The 18,515-nt window shown below is 43.5% G+C and overlaps 1 pseudogene across 1 annotated transcript; it reads right to left on the reverse strand.

The window, feature by feature from the left end:
* Positions 1-4,282: 4,282 nt before the first annotated feature.
* LOC311119848 (lutropin-choriogonadotropic hormone receptor-like) lies at positions 4,283-11,125 on the reverse strand (annotated as a pseudogene). Its single transcript has 8 exons — positions 11,099-11,125; positions 10,784-11,009; positions 8,601-8,697; positions 6,478-6,552; positions 5,692-5,775; positions 5,362-5,430; positions 5,099-5,167; positions 4,283-4,286 (listed from the first exon to the last, which is right to left on the reverse strand). The product of its transcript is annotated as a lutropin-choriogonadotropic hormone receptor-like (transcript).
* Between the last annotated feature and the right edge of the window lie 7,390 nt (positions 11,126-18,515).

An 18,515-nucleotide genomic window follows, 5' to 3' on the forward strand; every position in this document is an offset into this window, starting at 1 on the left:
AATCAGGTATTGCAGGTATTTGCACCAGTATGACGATTCCACCATAACACCTGGAGACCTGGTGGTACAGGAAGAGATAGCGGTAAAGAGTAGGCAAAGGTTTTATGAATGTATAATTATATTGACATTTATTTTTCCCTGAAAACAAATGCATTAGCTAAATAGAAAAACCCAAATGATTAGCAAAAGAGCTGTTCTGCTTGGTCAAAATATAAATTAGTGAAACAACAATTAGCTTGCCTGTGTAAAATCAGTCTTTAGGTCAGACAGGTGGTGACATTTCCAATCCGATCGTTTAATTAGGCTCCCTAAAAAGTCATAGTGCGCGTTCCTCTGCTCAGACGCTGCTGATGCCTGGTATTTAAGTATCAGCTAACCACATCAACTGTAATAGCAATCTGTCAGTCGACGACACAGACGATAACGTGGCACGCAACCATTGGTTGATGCATGCAAAGTCTGAGCAGGGGAACACGACCATATTCAGTAGATGATTAATATGCATTACACAAATGAGGAAGTAGGCAAATAGGGCACCTTCACAAAATGGACGAATCTGTATCATAGCAATTCCATTATGTAATTAATAGTTTTTTCGGAACTCAGAGTTGAAATAAAATAGTAGTAAACGAAGAAGTAAAATAAACCTGACTTTTCAGATGGACTGTTGTCATCACAATACGAAGACCTAGATCCATTATGTCATGCTTCATTGATTGGATAATCCCTAGAGGAGATAGAGGTAAATTAAATAATTGTTTCTTCCCATGTTCAAAATCACCTTGGAGCCAGAGATGGATAGATGGCACACTTGCCACAAGAAAGTCCACAATGGCACTGCCCATGATGGCACAGATAAACTGAACAAAAACATGAAACGCACCATGTAACAATTTCAAAGATTTTACAGAGTTACAGGTCATATAAGGAAAACAGTCAATTGAAATAAATTCATTAGGCCCTAATCTATGGATTTCACATGACTAGGAATACGGATATGCATCGGTTGGTCACAGATACCTTAAAAAAAAAAAAGGTAGGGGTGTGGATCAGAAAACCAGTTAGTATCTGGTGTGACCACCATTTGCCTCATGCAGCGCGACACATCTCCTTCGCATAGAGTTGATCAGGCTGTTGATTGTGGCCTGTGTAATGTTGTCCCACTCCTCTTCAATGGCTGTGCAAAGTTGCTGGATATTGGCGTGAACTGGTACACGCTGTCGTACACGTCGATCCAGAGCATCCCAAATATGCTCAATGGGTGACATGTCTGGTGAGTATGCAGGCCATGGAAGAACTGGGACATTTTCAGCTTCCGGGAATTGTGTACAGATCCCTGTGTAAAAGTGTGTTAAAGCTGGAAAATGTTGTCAAAGTGGTTGTAAAACTTTTCAACTTTATATGGGCAAGGGGGCTTAACCATCGTCAGTTCATTCAGCTGCTCAATGACACAGAGGCAGAGCACCAAGACTTGTACCATTCAAATGTGCGCTGGCTAAGCCTGGGAAAAGTATTTCGACCATGTGTGGGAACTGAGAGGTGAGATAGGTATGTTCCTTGATACGGTTGGTAAAGCTGACGACTTCTCAGAGTTGAAAGACACAGACTGGCTGGGCGACTTTGCTTTTGGTGTGGACATATTGGGGCATCTGAACGATGTAAATGTGTTTTTGCACATTAACTGTATTCCAATGTGAAAGCATTCAAGGCCAAACTTATGTTGTTCTCCAGACAAATGAGCAGCCGGTCTCTCGCTCATTTTCTGACACTGGCCGCACTGATCGCGCCCACTCGGGCTCCCGAGTGGCGCAGCGGTCTAAGGCACTGCATCTCAGTGCTTGAGGCGTCAATACAGACCCCCTGGTTCGATTCCAGGCTGTATCACAACCGGCCGTGATTGGGAGTCCCATAGGGCGGCGCACAATTGGGCCAGCGTCGTCCGGGTTTGGCCGGTGTAGGCCGTCATTGTAAATAAGAATTTGTTCTTAACTGACTTGCCCAGTTAAATAAAGGTAAAATAAAATAAACATCACAGTGCCGCACTGAGACGTACAGTAACACATCTGCTGTTACATTTGCATGTCTCCAGTCATATAATATATATGTATTTTTAAGTTTGCATATTGTGACTGTAAGTTTGATTGTACTTTACAACGGTAGAGATGCAGGATCTGTGTGTGTGTGTTTGACTGTGTCTGTTATGTTATGAATTATATCAATTTTGTGAACATTTTATGAAAAATGTGTTCACAAAAAACAAGGGTAGAGAATGTACAAGGGTAAATTGTTCTGCAAGCATATGTACACCTACAGTACACTAGTAGTTGTGTGTCAATGTGAAAATCAATAAAGGCTTCACATGTTTTATCACGCAGATAGTATGTGGCCCTTCACTTGGTTTCAAAAACAATGTGGCCCTTGAGCCAAAAGGTTTGCCCACCCCTGCTCTAAGCCAACTGTTTTGTGATAATGTCTTAAGAATCTCGGACTGTTTTCCCAAAGCACAACAGCACAAGATCAAAGCATGATCACGTTGCAGTTCCCCTGGAGACAGGCAGCAAGAGGCCCAACTCACCGCAACATAATAGCCGTAGACATACACCAAACATACAGCATGTATCTTGTATCCTCCTCAAATGAGATACAATATATTTAGTCTCTCGCGTTAAACTGCTAGCTGGACAGCACACACAATTTGGTTTTGGGTTCCAAGATTAAATGATCTTTAACCTATGCCCTAGAGACTCCCAGATTATATTATCTTTAACCCATGCCCTAGACTCCCAGATTACATTATCTTTAACCCATGCCCTAGACTCCCAGATGATATTATCTTTAACCCATGCCCTAGAGACTCCCAGATTACATTATCTTTAACCCATGCCCTAGACTCCCAGATGATATTATCTTTAACCCATACCCTAGACTCCCAGATTACATTATCTTTAACCCATGCCCTAGAGACTCCCAGATTACACTGTCTTTAACCCATGCCCTAGACTCCCAGATTACACTGTCTTTAACCCATGCCCTAGAGACTAAAGGCGTCAGTATTCTTCTGTTCGAACCGAACAGTGTGCTCGCATGCTTCCTAAAAAGACGTTCGCTTGAAAAACAGAAATAAAATGGGTAAAGCTGCAATATTACCCAGGGTCAGTAGAGGGTGATTAGCTGGTAATAACCATATACGGCCAAACAAGGAAGATACTTGTGGGAGAATAAAAGTGTACACAGAGAGACATTTGACTGGATCACCACACATTGAGTGCTTTGTTTCTTCAGAGTTTACTCGACCTTCTTTGAAAGCTGTAGGCAGTAGGAAAATGGCGGAAGCGGATGTTCCGTTTGAATCGGATGATGTGTTGAGTGGAGATGAGCGTGAGAGGAATTGGATTCCAGTGGAGAACGCAGAAGGAAATAAGAGAAGTGAAGTGGAAGCTAGTAAATCCAAACCTTGTTCTGAGTCTTTTTTGGTTGGAATAAGGGTTTTGGATCGATGTTACCTGGGAGATCCGTTTGAAGTCTCTGGTGGATGTGTTGGATGAGAATAAGGACAAGTAGGCTTATTTAGTTTTTTAGTGTTTCTATGGAACAGAAGGAGCTTTGCACCTCAAGAAGATATCGGATTGGAATATGTCGTGTGTGGCTCTATCAAGGGTGTTATCTCTGGAGTGGTGATTAGAATATGTGGTGTGTGGATCTATCAAGGGTGTTATCTCTGGAGTGGTGATTAGAATAGGTGGTGTGTGGATCTTCATAGCAGGGCGTCTATTAAGGGTGTTATCTCTGGGGTGGTGCTAGAAGTAAATGCAAAGGATATATGTGAAGATTGGATCAAGTGATTGGTGCACAATGACTGACCTGCTTGGTGAAGAGTCTCTCCCTTCTCACGTGTATTTGGGTTATATGAGATACCCTGTGAGAGCCTTCGTGCCCAAACCCATGCAGTGTGATAAATGTAAATGATTTGGTAATGTGTCAAGTGTATGTAGACATGAGGAGTATTATATGCCAGCTGAGACTAAATGCTGAAACTGTGGTGGTGAACATGCACCCGAATTCCTGAAGTGTCCTGTTAGGGTGAAGGAGACAGAGGTGGTGAATAAGGGCTGTCCAGAATGTCTCCTATCTGGAGGCGTTGAGAAGACTGGAAGAAAAGAGTGAAGTTGAAGAAGTAATGGTAGTAGGAGTAGAGACACCAGATAATATTCCTTGTCAACAGGGGGATTCTGACATGTTGCATGTTAAGAACATGGACTCCTAGCGTTTATTACTTTGGTTATCAACTGCACAGCACAAACGGAGAGGAAATAGGAGAAAATAGGCATCATTGTGAATGCGGCTGAGCGTTTTTTGGGACTCAGGAACTTTTTTGCAGAGGCATTACAAGGAATCATGTTGATGAATGCTCCACCCTCACAGGCACCTGATGTGATTTGAATGTGACTGAAGGAGTGGGACGGTTGTTTTGATTTATTTTTTATTATCTCATGTTTTCCTGGGAGATGCAGCTTTCCCCCTACATGAGAACCTCATGCGCCCTTATCTAGGTATGTTGATAATAGAATGTTGGAATCAATTTCACTTTTTCTGTTTCTAATTTCCCGTATTACTGCGTACATGTATTATTCAAGCTACATCCTGTAATGGTAATTAATACTCTCTGTGAACAATGCATGGGATTAGTCTCATTCATTCCAAACTTCTACCAGGTATAGCCCACTTCATTACTAGTTATATCCCTCGCATAGCGGGAATCTGTGTCCCTCGGCCCAAAATACAGTTTCCTTTTAAGATGCTGGTTTCTCCCATGGGAGACCCAGGTTCAGATCCCTCCTGTGACACTCGCCCCAGGTGTAAATTAGAAGAGGCTGGTGGGAGGAACTATAGGAGGACGGGCTCAATGTAATGGTCGGAATGGAATAAATGGAATGGAGTCTAACATATGTTTGATGAGTTTCCCATTCCATGTCTTCCATTCCAGCCATTACAATGAGCCAGTCCACCTATAGCTCCTCCCACCAGCATAGTTGTGGGAATTAGGGGTGCTGCAGCACCCCCTGAAAAAAATCTGAATAATTTAAAAAATGAATAGTACAATTTATTTAGCTTAGTCCCATTAAAGGCGTAGTCTTATATTTCTCTAATGCCGTTGTTGAACAGGTTCCTGGAATAGAGAGAAAACAATGTTAACACCATTGGCTTTTAGGCCTAGATCCCAGATCCTGAGTAAGCAATAATGAGAGTTAGTGACTTTAAATGTCATTCAGTATAGCCAATGTCATTTCCACACGTCAGGTTCTTATGACTATACGGTCCATTGGATTGGAAAAATACTCATTATAATAACACAGTACTTACATTGCAGTGTATTCAGTTGTCATGCCAACAAAAGCATTTTCTGATATTGACAGGTTGTTACAGATATCCCTGTAAGACAAGTTTTGGATTAAGTTGATATGATACTGTTTAGGCCTCTATTTACTTTTCAACAGACAAGCCCTTCAAAATCACTGACCCATACTTACAAGTCTGCCTGATGAAGGTCCACCATGACCATAACATCAGTGTTTTTAATTCATTTCTAATAAAATTAAAATGTAATGAGAGTGTCGCGCCGCTACCTCTTCTGGACAAGGCTGCATCTCTTTTCCTGTTGTTGATGCACCCATTTTTCCTTCACATTCGTACAAGACAAAATGTTGGTTCCAAGGTTCCAGAGAATGGATAGATGTCCTGTCAGGAAACACCATTATCCCAGTGTTTGATATACTCCTGTTAATGCATATCAAGAATATCTTTATATTACTTCATAATTTAATAATAACGTATTTGCACTACCTTACCAAGGTCTTCCCATCCCTTATGTATGCTGTATCATATGGTTTCTATGTTTTGTACCCTCTGGGAACAATAAATATTTACTGAACTGAATTGAAATAAACTAGTGTGAGGTCAAAGTGTCAACATGTACGTGGTAGCGCAGTATGATAAAGTATGTGAATGAATAAACCAGACTAGTAGCATTATCAGGGGAGGAAGGAGCCCTCACTATGCAGACAGAGATAGCCTGCGTCCCAAATGGCACCCTATTCCCTCGATAGTTCACTACTTTTGATCAGAGCCCTGCAGGGCCGGACTACCACATTTGGGGCACCGGGGCACACATTTTGCCATGAGGCTGAGAGACAGTTTTAAAGTTTTAAAGTTATTTTCCTGCAATTCTACACATTTTGCTATCATATGCTATCTGGGGGCCTGTTTGGTAATCCTGCCCTGGGCCCTGGTCAAAAGTAGTGCACTATAGAGGGAATACAAAGTAGTGGACTATAGAGGGAACACAAAGTAGTGGACTATAGAGGGAACACAAAGTAGTGGACTATAATGGGAATAGGGGGCACGGCCATAGTGTGACATACATACTGTACATATAGCCACATCTGTGTAGTATGGTATCTGGTATCTCTTAATGTTCAGAGATAACGCAGCTTAGGAAGGTTGTTGAACGTCCTTCAAGCGATGTGCACCAGGCTCCGTGTGTTCTTAATGAAGCTGCAAAACAAAAGTTAATATGACACCAGAAACAGCACACATCTGACATACAGCACCCTCCTGATTTCAGCCAGTCCCCTTCATATATTCACAACATAGCCTCATTACTTTACCTGGCAACATGTTCTCAGTAGAATAAGTCAAGATGTTGACGTTTCACCATTGTAGTTATACAGCATGTCACCCAAGCTGAAATATTAGTTATAAGTCACTTGCAATGACATATTATTAAACGTCACAAACATCACCTGTAAATCAAATCAAATGTTATTTGTCACATACACGTGTTTAGCAGATGTTATTGCGGGTGTAGCAAAATGCTTGTGCTTCTAGCTCCGACAGTGCCGTAATATCTAACAATTTCACAACAGACACCTAATACACACAAAACTAGTAAGGAATGGAATTTATGAAAATATACATGTATATGGACAAGCAATGACAGAGCGGCATGGACTAAGATACAGTAGAATATTATAGAATAGAATACAGTATATACATATGAGATGAGTAGTGCAAGATATGTAAACATTATTAAAGTGACTAGTGTTCCATTTCTTAAAGTGGCCAGTGATTTCAATAGGCAGCAGCAGCCTCTAATGTGCTAGTGATGGCTATTTAACAGTCTGATGGCCTTGAGATAGAAGCAGTTTTTCATTCTCTCGGTCCCAGCTTTGATGCACCTGTACTGACCTCGCCTTCTGGATGATAGCTGGGTGAACAGGCAGTGGCTCGGGTGGTTGATGTCCTTGATGATCTTTTTGGCCTTCCTGTGACATCGGGTGCTGTATGTGTCTTGGAGGCCGGGTAGTTTGCCCCCGATAATGCATTTGGCAGACCGCACCACCCTCTGGAGAGCCCTGCGGTTGCGGGCGGTGCAGTTGCCGTACCAGGTGGTGATACAGCCCGACAGGATGCTCTCAATTGCGCATCTGTAAAAGTTTGTGAGGGTTTTAGGTGCCAAGCCACATTTCTTCAGCCTCCTGAGGTTGAAGAGGCTCTGTTGCGCCTTCTTCACCACACTGTCTGCGTGGGTGGACCATTTCAGTTTGTCTGTGATGTGTACGCCAAGGAACTTGAAGCTTTCCACCTTCTCCACTGCGGTCCCGTCGATGTGGATAGGGGGGTGCACCCTCTGCTGTTTCCTGAAGTCCACGATCATCTCCTTTGTTTTGTTGATGTTGAGTGAGAGGTTATTTTCCTGGCACCACACTCCCAGAGCCCTCACCTCCTCCATGTAGGCGGTCTCGTCATTGTTGGTAATCAAGCCTACTACTGTTGTGTCATCTGCAAACTTGATGATTGAGTTGGAGGTGTGCTTGGCCACGCATTCATGGGTGAACAGGGAGTACAGGAGGGGGCTGAGCACGCACCCTTGTGGGGCCCCAGTGTTGAGGATCAGCGAAGTGGAGATGTTGTTTCCTACCTTCACCACCTGGGGGCGGCCCGTCAGGAAGTCCAGGACCCAGTTGCACAGGGCGGGGTTCAGACCCAGGGCGTCGAGCTTGATGATGAGCTTGGAGGGTACTATGGTGTTGCTCTTGTCCAGATGGGATAGGGCAGTGTGCAGTGTGATGGCGATTGCATCGTCTGTGGATCTATTAGGGCGGTAAGCAAATTGAAGTGGGTCTAGGGTGACAGGTAAGGTAGAGGTGATATGATCCTTGACTAGTCTCTCAAAGCACTTCATGATGACAGAGGTGAGTGCTACAGGGCGATAGTCATTTAGTTCAGTTACCTTTGCTTTCTTGGGTACAGGAACAATGGTGGCCATCTTGAAGCATGTGGGAACAGCCGACTAGGAAAGGCAGAGATTGAATATGTCCATAAACACACCAGCCAGCTGGTATGCGCATGCTCTGAGGACGCGGCTAGGGATGCCGTCTGGGCCGGCAGCCTTGCGGGGGTTAACATGCTTAAATGTCTTAATCACGTTGGCCACGGAGAATCTAGAACACTATCTTGAAAAAAAGGTCAGCCGATACAAGAAAGCAGATGAAACTCTTTCTATGAGCTCCATGTTCTAGTCCGGGGGGAAACACACTCACATTTCATGGAGGTCCAGAAGGTTGTTGAATGCAAGAGTCTCTATGGTTTCCAAGGCGACACTTTGAGCGATTTCTCTACAAAAACACACCAAGCTTCCTGCCATCCAGGGCCATCCAGGACCTCTATACCAGGCGGTGTCAGAGGAAGGCCCTAAAAATGATCAAAGACTCCAGCCACCCTAGTCATAGACTGTTCTCTCAGCTACCGCACGGCAAGCGGTACCGGAGCGCCAAGTCTAGGTCCAAAATGCTTCTTAACAGCTTCTATCCCCAAGCCATAAGACTCCTGAACAGCTAATCATGGCTACCCGGACTATTTACATTGTCCCCCCACCCCCACCCCCTCTTTTACGCTGCTGCTACTCTGTTTATTATCTATGCATAGTCACTTGAACTCTACTCACATGTACATATTACCTCAATTACCTCGACTAACCGGTGCCCCCGCACATTGACTCTGTACCGGTACCCCCTGTATATAGCCTCCCTGCTATTATTTTATTTTACTGCTGCTCTTTAATTATTTGTTATTTTTTACTTATCTATTTTTTACTTAACACTTTTTTTCTTAAAACTGCATTGTTGGTTAAGGGCTTGTAAGTAAGCATGTCACTGTAAGGTCTACACCTCTTGTATTTGGCACATGTGGCAAATAAAATTTGATTTGAAGCAAAAACAGGTTATTTGTAACAATTGTAATCAAAAGGGGTGTGATGGACTCTTCTCAGACATTCAAATGAGTGCTATAGTGCTCATAGACAGATGGTTCTGGACCCTGGGGAGTATGGAACAGTCAATGTCTTTTATTATTGTACTTTGAAACTATTTGACAGATCAAAAAAAGGAGGACTTCATGATTTAAAAAATTATATTGGAAATTGTAATGTGGTGGAATGTTATATGGAACAAACTCTTAACTATAACAGATATAACCCTGGATCCAATATATATTTCTGTGGTAGCTGCACTGGTGACTGTAACCTCTATCCCTGGATCCAATATATATTTCTGTGGTAGCTGCACTGGTGACTGTAACCTCTATCCCTGGATCCAATATATATTTCTGTGGTAGCTGCACTGGTGACTGTAACCTCTATCCCTGGATCCAATATATATTTCTGTGGTAGCTGCACTGGTGACTGTAACCTCTATCCCTGGATCCAATATATATTTCTGTGGTAGCTGCACTGGTGACTGTAACCTCTATCCCTGGATCCAATATATATTTCTGTGGTAGCTGCACTGGTGACTGTAACCTCTCTATCCCTGGATCCAATATATATATTTCTGTGTTAGCTGCACTGGTGACTGTAACCTCTATCCCTGGATCCAATATATATTTCTGTGGTAGCTGCACTGGTGACTGTAACCTCTCTATCCCTGGATCCAATATATATATTTCTGTGTTAGCTGCACTGGTGACTGTAACCTCTATCCCTGGATCCAATATATATTTCTGTGTTAGCTGCACTGGTGACTGTAACCTCTATCCATGGATCCAATATCTTTCTGTGTTAGCTGCACTGGTGACTGTAACCTCTATATCCCTGGATCCAATATATCTTTATGTGTTAGCTGTTTGTCTATTCTGTCTTCTGCTTGGGTGTGAAATATTATAATTGAAAAACCCTGTGCAGTGCTTGTTCAGGTTTTGTGAGAATTACTACTGATCCAGCATTTAGCCATATCCAAATCAAGTCATTCTAAATTCACAACGACAGCAGACACAGTCATTGGCCATATAGAGTTTTATAGCTTAGGGATTTGAGGATGAAACAGCAGAACATAATTTATCTTAGTCAGCCACCAAGGACTGGAGAAAGGCATCCGGAGCAATAGCTTGAGTTTCTTGGTAAATGAGCTTGTGCGTCGTTCTATGTTGGATTTAAATCAACGCAAAATTAGCTTAAGTTTTCGTAGACTTTCAAGGCTTTGGAATATAATGTGGACCGTACAATGGAAAGAGAGGCAGTGGCAAATGTTATTATGTTACCTGTAATGGATCAATTATAGGCTACGTCATCTGAAAGTAGGCCATCAAGGCAAGTAATGCTAGAAGTTAACACTTGTGCTTTTTAAAACACCATACATGCCTTATCTTTAAGCTTTGATTTATTCTTATTGAACATTTTATTTGCATGGTCTGTGGTTGCAATTTATTTGACCCCTGCGTAAATGCACACCAATTCGAGTTACCATGTCCATCGACAAAATACTAATCAGATCAGATGTAAAATTCATCACTTACAGTCTTGGACCCCTTTCGCTCATCCGAACAGACTTTTCCGTGACGTTGTCACATCTAATGGTGTTGGAAGAACACCAGCATATCGCCGGACACACGAAGCTCGAAGCGCACCAGCAGCCAAATCCAAAGAAGAGCAAAACAGAAGGAAAGAACAGGAACGGCTCGTTGAATTATCCTATACTGTACTATACCTAGACTATTCCTCTATAAATTGCTTCGGAATGATTGCGGAGAATCCCAAGAACTACACAGGAGCAGCACGGATGATGACCACCATCTACGTCCTTGTGTTGGAACAGACTCGGTGGATGGATGCAGCGCTAGTTTGAATAGAGAAAAAAACAGACATTGCACTACCCTTCAATGTGATAGCCTGTTTGATTAATTCCAAACAGTTGAGCGAGCGCATGCTGCAGGCGCGCGCACACCAGGTGCTCTCCAGTCCCGCCTACCACCTAATCTCTCTGCAAACTGTCAGTAGAATTTATAATGATCCTAAGGTATTGCCACAGTGGCAAGGGATTTCATGGTCCTTTGTGGTTTGCTCTCTTGTGATGCATTAGTCCTACAGTGTCTACCTCTCAAACATGCTGTAATTACTTGATTTAGGGTGTCTTGGGGTAAAATGGCCCCAGGGTAAAACGCCCCTTGCCTGTAATTCTCACAGAAACCACCCTTTATGTCACCAATTTTTTCCAACACATCTGCATTGCCAAAAATACTTTCAAGTACTACTTAAGTAGTTTTTTGGGGTATCTGTACTTTACTTTACTATTTATATTTTTTAACAACTTTTACTTTTACTTCACTACATTCCTAAAGAAAATTATATACTTTTTACTCCATGCATTTACCCTGACACCAAAAAGTACTCATTGCATTTTGAATGCTTAGCAGGACAGGAAAATGGTCTAATTCACGCACTTAAAGAGAAAATCCCTGGTCATCCCTACTGCATCTGATCTGGCGGACACACTAAACACAAATGCTTTTTTTGTAAATTATGTCTGAGTTTTGGAGTGTGCCCCTGCCTATTCGTAAATTTAAAATACAAGAAAATCGTGCCGTCTGGTTTGCTTAATGTAAGGAATTTGAAATGATTTATACTTTTACTTTTAATTTTACTTTTGATACTTAAGTATATTTTAGCAATTACATTTACTTTTGATACTTAAGTATATTTAAAACCAAATACTTTTGGACTTTTACTCAAGTAGAATTTACTGGGTGACTTTCACTTTTACTTTAGTCATTTTCTATTAAGGTATCTTTACTTTTACTCAAGTATGACAATTGGGTACTTTTTCCACCACTGTGCATTGCTTGCCCTTTGGGGTTTTAGGCTGGGTTTCTGTATAAGCATTTTGTGACATCTACTGATGGGCTTTATAAATTAATTTGATTGATTGAATTTGACTTTTAGAATACGTAGCCTATACAGTGGGGAAAAAAAGTATTTAGTCAGCCACCAATTGTGCAAGTTCTCCCACTTAAAAAGATGAGAGAGGCCTGTAAATTACATCATAGGTACACGTCAACTATGACAGACAAATTGAGAGAAAGAAAATCCAGAAAAACACATTGTAGGATTTTTAATGAATTTATTTGCCAATTATGTTGGAAAATAAGTATTTGGTCACCTACAAACAAGCAAGATTTCTGGCTCTCACAGACCTGTAACTTCTTCTTTAAGAGGCTCCTCTGTCCTCCACTCGTTACTGTCACGATCGTCGATAGAAGTGGACCAATGCGCAGCGTGATGAGTGAACATACTTTATTTTGATTCACCACACGAAACAAAACAACAAAACGATACGTGAAGTCCTAGGTAACAGACACAAACCATACACGGAACAAGATCCCACAAACACTGTGGCAAAACAGGCTGCCTATGTATGGTTCCCAATCAGAGACAACAAGCAACAGCTGACACTCGTTGCCTCTGATTGAGAACCACCCCGGCCAACACAGAAACACATGAGCTAGATAAAGAACCTATAACCCAAACACATAGAAACTACACACCCTGGCTCAACCTAACAGAGTCCCAGAGCCAGGGCGGGACAGTACCCCCCCCCCCCCAAAGCCGCGGACTGCGACCGCACCAAACATAAACCGAACAGGGAAGGGCCGGGTGGGCATTCCTCCTCGGAGGCGGTATCCACGGGGGAGAGACAAACCAAAAAAATGTTTAGGGGGGGGGGGGGGGGGCTCACACCGTGGACGACGGGGCTGCTGGAGGCAGATAAGGGGCGAGTTAGTGGACGAGGAGAGAAGGCCACCGGGTTATGGGAGCCATTGGCGAGTAGAGGGAAGGAAAATGTAGAGGCACGGCGAGAGGTACTGAGGTGTGTTGCCAGTCCGGTCCGGCCCGTTCCTGATCCCCGGGTAAGGCCAGTGGTGTGTGTTCCCAGTGCGGTCCGGCCTGTTCCTGTCCCTCGCACCAAGCCTATGATGCGCGTCGCCAGCCCGGCCCAGCCTGTTCCCCGCACCAAGCCAATGAGATGAACAGGCTGCCTAAGTATGGTTCCCAATCAGAGACAACAAGCAACAGCTGACACTCGTTGCCTCTGATTGAGAACCACCCCGGCCAACACAGAAACACATGAGCTAGATAAAGAACCTATAACCCAAACACATAGAAACTACACACCCTGGCTCAACCTAACAGAGTCCCAGCGCCAGGGCGTGACAGTTACCTGTATTAATGGCACCTGTTTGAACTTGTTATCAGTATAAAAGACACCTGTCCACAACCTCAAACAGTCACACTCCAAACTCCATTATGGCCAAGACCAAAGAGCTGTCAAAGGACACCAGAAACAAAATTGTAGACCTGCACCAGGCTGGGAAGACTGAATCTGCAATAGGTAAGCAGCTTGGTTTGAAGAAATCAACTGTGGGAGCAATTATTAGGAAATGGAAGACATACAAGACCACTGATAATCTCCCTCGATCTGGGGCTCCACGCAAGATCTCACCCCGTGAGGTCAAAATGATCACAAGAACGGTGAGCAAAAATCCCAGAACCAAACAGGGGGACCTAGTGAATGACCTGCAGAGAGCTGGGACCAAAGTAACAAAGCCTACCATCAGTAACACACTACGCCGCCAGGGACTCAAATCCTGCAGTGCCAGACGTGTCCCCCTGCTTAAGCCAGTACATGTCCAGGCCCGTCTGAAGTTTGCTAGAGTGCATTTGGATGATCCAGAAGAGGATTGGGAGAATGTCATATGGTCAGATGAAACCAAAATAGAACTTTTTGGTAAAAACTCAACTCGTCGTGTTTGGAGGACAAAGAATGCTGAGTTGCATCCAAAGAACACCATACCTACTGTGAAGCATGGGGGTGGAAACATCATGCTTTGGGGCTGTTTTTCTGCAAAGGGACCAGGACGACTGATCCGTGTAAAGGAAAGAATGAATGGGGCCATGTATCGTGAGATTTTGAGTGAAAACCTCCTTCCATCAGCAAGGGCATTGAAGATGAAACATGGCTGGGTCTTTCAGCATGACAATGATCCCAAACACACCGCCCGGGCAACGAAGGAGTGGCTTCGTAAGAAGCATTTCAAGGTCCTGGAGTGGCCTAGCCAGTCTCCAGATCTCAACCCCATAGAAAATCTTTGGAGGAGATCTGCATGGAGGAATGGGCCAAAATACCAGCAACAGTGTGTGAAAACCTTGTGAAGACTTACAGAAAACGTTTGACCGGTGTCATTGCCAACAAAGGGTATATAACAAAGTATTGAGAAACTTTTGTTATTGACCAAATACTTATTTTCCACCATAATTTGCAAATAAATTCATTAAAAATCCTACAATGTGATTTTCTGGAATTATTTTTCTCATTTTGTCTGTCATAGTTGACGTGTACCTATGATGAAAATTACAGGCCTCTCTCATCTTTTTAAGTGGGAGAACTTGCACAATTGGTGGCTGACTAAATACTTTTTTCCCCCACTGTATAAGAACAGTGTCCGACTGAATTCTTGACAGGGGGGTGCCTATGGGTAGTACTCCAAAAAGGGCTGTAAGGGGAGACGGATCTATAACACTGTCATATACACGATCGGTCAAAAGTTTTAGAACACCTACTCATTCAAGGGTTTTTCTTTATTTTTACTATTTTCTACATTGTAGAATAATAGTGAAGACATCAAAACTATGAAATAACACATAATGTAGTAACCAAAAAAGTGTTAAACAAATCAAAATATATTTTATATATGAAATTCTTCAAATAGCCACCCTTTGCCTTGATGACAGCTTTGCACACTCTTGGCATTCTCTCAACCAGCTTCACCTGGAATGCTTTTCCAACAGTCTTGAAGGAGCTCCCACATATGCTGAGCACTTGTTGGCTGCTTTTCCTTCACTCTGTGGTCCGACTCATCCCAAACAATCTCAATTGGGTTGAGGTCAGGGGATTGTGGAGGCCAGGTTATCTGATGCAGCACTCCATCACTCTCCTTCTTGGTAAAATAGCCCTTACACAACCTGGAGGTGTGTTGGGTCATTGTCCTGTTGAAAAACAAATTATAGCCCCACTAAGCCCAAATCAGATGGGATCGCTGCAGAATGCTGTGGTAGCCATGCTGGTTAAGTGTGCCTTGAATTCTAAATAAATCACAGACAGTGTCACCAGCAAAGCACCCCCATACCCCCATACCATGACATTTTCCGTATTGACTGACTTTCATGTCTTAAAGTAATGATGGACTGTCATTTCTCTTTGCTTATTTGAGCTGTTCTTGCCATAATATGGACTTGGTCTTTTATCAAATAGGGCTATCTTCTGTATACCCCGCCTACCTTGTCACAACACAACTGATTGGCTCAAACGCATTAAGAAGGAAAGAAATTCCACAAATTAACTTTTAAGAAGGAACACCTGTTAATTGAAATGCATTACAGGTGACTACCTCATGAAGCTGGTTGAGAGAATGCCAAGAGTCCCCTGTAGCTCAGTTGGTAGAGCATGGCGCTTGCAACGCCAGGGTTGTGGGTTCGTTTCCCACGGGGGGCCAGTATGAAAATGTATGCACTCACTAACTGTAAGTCGCTCTGGATAAGAGCGTCTGCTAAATGACAACAACAAAAAAGAAGGGGTGTGGAAAGCTGTCAACAAGGTAAAGGGTGGCTATTTGAAGAATATAAAATATATTTTGATTTGTTTAACACTTTTTGGGTTACTATATGATTCCATATGAAGCCATTTTTACATCAGCAGATGTCACAAAGTGCTATACAGAAAACACAGCCTAAAACCTCAAACAGCAAGCAATGCAGATGAAGAAGCACGGTGGCTAGGAAAACTCCCTAGAAAGGCAGGAACCTAGGAAGAAACCTAGAGAGGAACCAGGCTCTGAGGGGTGGCCAGTCCCCTTCTGGCTGTGCTGGGTGGAGATTATAACAGTACATGGCCATTAAGGCCAGAGTTTTCTCCAAGATGTTCAAACGTTCATAGATGACCAGCAGGGTCAAATGATAATCACAGTGGTTGCAACAGGTCAATACATCAGGAGTAAATGTCACTTGACTTTTCATAGCCGGGCATTTAGAGGTTGAAATAGCAGGTGCGGTAGAGAGTGAGAGTTGAAAACAGCAGGTCTGGGACAAGGTAGAACGTCCGGTGAACAGGTCAGGGTTCCATAGCCGCAGGCAGAAGATTGGAAACTGGAGCAGCAGCATGATCAGGTGGACTGGGGACAGCAAGGAGTCATCAGGCCAGGTAGTGCTGAGGCATGGTCCTAGGGCTCAGGTCCTCCGGGAGGGGAGGGAGAATTAGAGGGAGCATACTTAAATTCACACAGGACACCGGATAAGACAGGAGAATAACACCAGATTTAACAGACTGACCCTAGCCCCCCGGCACATAGACTATTGCAGCCTAGATACTGGAGGCTGAGACAGGGTGGGTCGGGAGACACTGTGGCCCCGTCCGACGATACCCCCGGACAGGGCCAACCAGGCAGGATATAACCCCACCCACTTTTCCAAAGCACAGCCCCCACACCACCAGAGGGATATCAACAGACCACCAACCTACAACCCTGAGACAAGGCTGAGTATAGCCCACAAAGATCTCCTCCACTGCACGAGCCGAGGGGGCGACAAACCGGACAGGAAGATCACGTCAGTGACTCAACCCACTCAAGTGACGCACCCCTCCTAGGGACGGCATGGAAAGCACCAGTAAGCCAGTGACTCAGCCCCCGTAATAGGGTCAGAGGCAGAAAATCCCAATGGAGAGACAGGAACCGGCCAGGCAGAGACAGCAAGGGCGGTTTGTCACTCCAGTGCCTTTCCGTTCAACTTCGCACCCCTGGGCCAGACTACACTCAATCATAGGACCTACTGAAGAGATGAGTCTTCAGTAAAGACTTAAAGGTTGAGAACGAGTCTACGTCTCTCACATGGATAGGCAGACCATTCCATAAAAATGGAGCTCTATAGGAGAAAGCCCGGCCTCCAGCTGTTTGCTTAGAAATTCTAGGGACAATAAGGAGACCTGCGGCTTGTGACCGTAGCTTACGTGTAGGTATGTACAGCAGGACCAAATCGGAGCGATAGGTAGGAGCAAATCAACCTAGCCTTAACAGGAAGCCAGTGTAGAGGCGATAGCACTGGAGTAATATTATCAAATGTTTTGGTTCTAGTCAAGATTCTAGCAGCCGTGTTTAGCACTAACTGACGTTTATTTAGTGCTTTATCCGGGTAGCCGGAGAGTAGAGCAGTGCAGTAGGCTAATCTAGAAGTGACAAAAGCATGGATTAGCTTTTCTGCATCATTTTTGGACAAAAGGTTTCTGATTTTTGCAATGTTACGAAGATGGAAAAAAGCTGTGCTTGAAATATTCTTGATATATTCGTCTAAGAGAGATCAGGGTCCAGAAAAATGCAGAGGTCCTTCACAGTTGTTTTTTTTTAGACGACTGTACAACCATCAAGATTAATTGTCAGATCGATTCGATAATTGAAGATCTCTTTGTTTCTTGGGACCTAGAACTAGCATCTCTGTTTTGTCCGAGTTTAAAAGTAAGACATTTGCCGCCATCCACTTCCTTGTGTCTGAAACACAGGCTTCCAGGGTAGGCAATTTTGGGGCTTCACCATGTTTCATCGAAATGTACAGCTGTGTGTCGTCCGCATAGCAATGAAAGTTAAAATTGTGTTTCCGAATGACATCACCAAGAGGTAAAATATATAGTGAAAACAATAGTGGTCCTAAAACGGAACCTTGAGGAACACCGAAACGTACAATTGATTTGTTAGAGGATAAACCATCCACAGAGATGAACTGATATCTTTCCGACAGATAAGATCTAAACCAGGCAAGAACTTGTCAGTGTAAACCAATTAAGGTTTCCAATCTCTCCAAAAGAATGTGGTGATCGATGGTGTCAAAAGCAGCACTAAGGTCTAGGAGCATGAGGAGAGATGCAGAGCCTTGGTCTGACGCCATTAAAAGGTCATTTACCACCTTCACGAGTGCAGTCTCAGTGCTATGATGGGGTCTAAAGCGTTTCGTATACATTTGTTGTCTTCAGGAAGGCAGTGAGTTGCTGCACCACAGCTTTTTCAAAAGAAATTGAGAGGAACGGGAGATTCGATATAGGCCAATAGTCTTTTACATTTTCTGGGTCAAGGTTTGGCTTTTTCAA

The sequence above is a fragment of the Coregonus lavaretus genome, assembly GCF_964263955.1.
Source record: "Coregonus lavaretus genome assembly, chromosome: 1".
Lineage (NCBI taxonomy): Eukaryota > Metazoa > Chordata > Actinopteri > Salmoniformes > Salmonidae > Coregonus > Coregonus lavaretus.